Source organism: Otolemur garnettii, unplaced genomic scaffold, assembly GCF_000181295.1.
Source record: "Otolemur garnettii isolate 467f Iridium unplaced genomic scaffold, OtoGar3 scaffold00202, whole genome shotgun sequence".
Lineage (NCBI taxonomy): Eukaryota > Metazoa > Chordata > Mammalia > Primates > Galagidae > Otolemur > Otolemur garnettii.
The window spans coordinates 2,099,927-2,103,945 of NW_003852597.1; positions in this window are offsets into that span (position 1 = coordinate 2,099,927).

A 4,019-nucleotide genomic window follows, 5' to 3' on the forward strand; every position below is an offset into this window, starting at 1 on the left:
CTAAAAAAAAAAAAAAACTAGTCACTCCTCCAAGCCTGAGTTTTCACATCAGGCAGATGGGAAGAAACCATACCAACCTTGCAGGATTGTTGTGAAGATGAGAGTTAATGTTGTCAAAAAGATGGTATTACCTCAAAGGTATGGAACAATCATAATGTGTCCCCTCTAGCTGGGTTGACGCTTTCTGAAAAAAATGAAAAAAACAGTTGTTGTAAAAGCAGAAATGGCTCGGGGCCTGTGGCTCAACTGGTTAAGTCACCAGCCACATACACCTGAGCTGGCAGGTTTGAATCCAGCCTGGGACTGCCAAACAACAATAATGGCTGCAACCAAAAAATGGCTATGCGTTGTGGTAAGTGCCTGTAGTCCCAGCTACTTGAGAGACTGAGGCAAGAGAATCACTTAAGCCCAGGAGTTGGAGGTTGCTGTGAGCTATGATCCTGTAGCACTCTACTCAGGTCAACAGCTTGAGGCTCTATCTCAAAATAAATAAATAAATAAACAAACAAACTTCAAACAACAATGACAACTACAACCAGGTTCGGTGCCTGTGACTCAAGCAGCCAAGACACCAGCCACATATACCTGAGCTGGCGGGTTCGAATCCAGCCCAGGGCCGCCAAACAACAATGATGACTGCAACCAAAAAATAGCTGGACGTTGTGGTGGGTGCCTGTAGTCCCAGGTATTCGGGAAGCAGAGGCAGGAGAATCTCTTGAGCCCAGGAGTTGGAGGTTGCTGTGATGCCACTTCACTCTACCCAGGATGACAGCTTGAGGTTCTGTCTCAAAAAAAAAGAAAAAGAAAACTACAACTAAAAAATAACCAGGCATTGTGGCAGGCACCTGTAGTCCCAGCTACTTGGGAGGCTGAGGCAAGAGAATCACTTTGAGCCCAAGAGTTTGAGGTTGCTGTGAGCTATGATGCTGTGGCACTCTACCAAGGGTGACAAAGTGAGACTGTCTCTAAAAATAATAATAATAATAAAAGTATGATGTTCATACTATACCCTTGTTTTTCAATTAAATTTTAAAGCCTTTTAAAAAGGCCTTAAAGGTCTTTCTGATGCCACAACTCACTAGCAGTACAACTTAGGGAGAACAACTTAATTTCTCTACTCCTGTTTTCTCACAACTAAAATTGGAATAGTACTTCACTTTCTTGGTTGTAAGAACTGAATGAGATAAATGAGGTGAACTGGCAGGCTGGGTGTGGTGGCTCACGCCTATAATCCTAGCACTCTGGGAGATTAAGGCAGGAGGATTGCTTGAGCTCAGGAGTTCGAGACAAACCTGAGCAAAAGTGAGAGCCCATCTCTACTAAAATTAGAAAAATTAGTTGACCAGGAGAGGTGGCTTAGACCTCTAATCCTAGCACTCTGGAAAGCCGAGGTAGGTGGATTGCCTGAGCTCAGGAGTTCAAGACCAGCCTCAGCAAGAGCAAGACTCTGTCTCTAAAAATAGCCAGACATTGTGGCGGGTTCCTGTAGTCCTAGCCACTCAGGAGGCTAAGGAAAGAGGATCGCTTGAGGCCAAGAGTTTGAGTTTTCTGTGAGCTATGATTTCACAGCACTTTACAGAGTGAGACTCTATCTCCAAAATAATAAAAACTAAAATAGAAAAATTAGCTAGGCATCCTGGTACAGGCTATAGTCCCAGCTACCCAGGAAGCTGAGGCAAGAGGATTGCTTGAACGCAGAAGTTTCAGTTGCTGTGAGCTATGACTCCATAGCATTCTACTCAGGGCCATAGAGTGACACTCTCTCTTTTTTTTTTTTTTTTTTTTTTTGGAGACAGAGCCTCATGCTGTCCCCCTGGGTAGAGTGCCATGGCATCATAGCTCACAGCAACCTCCAACTCCTGGGCTTAAGCGAGTCTCCTGCCTCAGCCTCCCAAATAGCTGGGACCACAGGCACCTGCCACAACGCCCGGCTATTTTTTTGGTTGCAGCCATCATTGTTGTTTGGCGGGCCCGGGCTGGATTTGAACCTGCCACCTTAGGTGTATGTGGCTGGTGCCTTAGCCACTTGAGCCACAGGCACCAAGCCAACACTCTCAAAAAAAAAAAAAAATCTGGGTGGCGCTTGTGCCTCAGAGAGTAGGGTGCCGGCCCCATATACTGAGGGTGGCAGGTTCAAACCTGGCCCTGGCCAAACTACAACAACAAAAAATAGCCGGGTGTTGTGGTGGGTGCCTTTAGTCCCAACTACTCGGAAGCTGAGGCAAGAGAATCACCTAAACCCAGGAGTTGGAAGTTGCTATGAGCTGTGACGCCACAGCACTCTACCAAGGGCAATAAAGTGAGACTCCAGCTCTAAAAAACAAAAATCTAATTGGCATATAGTAAGTGCTCAGTAAATGTTAGCTTCAGTTTCAATAATGGATGGTGATGGTAAGGGTAATGATACAAAGCCTGAAACAAGAAAATACATTTTGGGCTTGGGACCTGTAGCTCAGTGGCTAGGGCACCAGTCACTAGAACACTAGAACACCACAGCTGGCGGTTTAGAATCCAGCCCAGGCCTGCCAAACAACAATGACAACTGCAACAAAAAAATAGCCAGGCGTTGTGGCGGGTGTCTTTAGTCCCAGCTACTCAGGAGGATGAGGCAAGAGAATCACCTAAGCCTAGGAGTTAGAGGTTGCTGTGAGCTGGTGACACCACGGCACTCTACCAAGGGCGATAAAGTGAGACTCTTTATCTCCCTCTTTCTCCTTAAAAAAAAGGAAGCTAGACATGAAGAGGCCAGAGCATGGTGACTCACGCCTGTAATCCTAACACTCTGGGAGGCTGAGGCAGGAGGATTGCTTGAGCTCAGGAGTTCAAGACCAGCCTAAGCAAGAGCAAGACCCTGTCTCTAAAAAATAGCCAGCCATTATGGTAGGTGCCTATAGTCCCAACCACTCAGGAGGCTGAGGCAAGAAGATCACCTGAGCCCAAGAGTTTGAGGTTGCTGTAAGCTATGATGGCACAGCACTCAACCCAGGGTGATTGACTGAGACTCTGTCTCAAAAAAAAAAAAAAAAAAAAAAACCATAGACATGAAGCAAGTGGTATCATAAGGAAATTAAATTATAAAAATTATGCCTGCTATGAAGAAAAAGAACAGAGGAGAACAACATTTAGAGTGACTTTCCCACAATGACAGCAGGATTTGGAAGTAAAACTCCATCATGGTATAAAGTATATGTCATGTTTCTAGCCCAGGGTTCTTTTTTAGAGCTTCTCTTTTCCCAGCACTCAGCACAATGCCTAGCACACAATAGGCATGCCGTAAATAATAATAATGGCAATATTACTAGCTTAACAAGTTAACGACATTTATTGAGCTGTATATTTCTTTGTTTGTTTGTTTGTTTTGAGACAGAATCTCACTCTGTGCTCTGAAGAGTGCCGTGGCATTATAACTCACACCAACCTCAAACTCCTGGGCTCAAGGGCGCTTCCTGGCTCAGCCTCCCTAATAGCTAGGACTCCAGGTGCCCACAACAACACCAGGCTAGTTCTTCTTTTTTTTTTTTTTGAGACAGAGTCTTGCTCTGTCACCCTTGGTAGAGTGCCGTAGCGTCACTGCTCACAGCAACTTCAAACTCTTGGGCTTAAGCGATTCTCTTGCCTCAGCCTCCCAAGTAGCTGGGATGACAGGCACCTGCCACAGTGCCCCACTATTTTTATAGATGAGGTCTCGCTCTGGCTCAGGTTGGTCTTGAACCTGTGAGTTCGTTCAGGCAATCCTACTTCGGCCTCCCAAGTGCTGGGATTACAGGCTTGAGCCACCACACCGGGCTTAGTATTTTTTATTTATTTTTAATTTTTTTTATTTTTTTGAGACAGAGCCTCAAGCTGTCACCCTGGGTAGAATGCCATGGCTTCACTGCTCACAGCAACCTCCAACTCCTGGGCTTAAGCGAGTCTCCTGCCTCAGCCTCCCAAGTAGCTGGGACTACAGGCGCCTGCCACAACGCCGGGCTATTTTTTGGTTGCAGCCATTATTGTTGTTTGGCGGGTCCGGGCTGGAT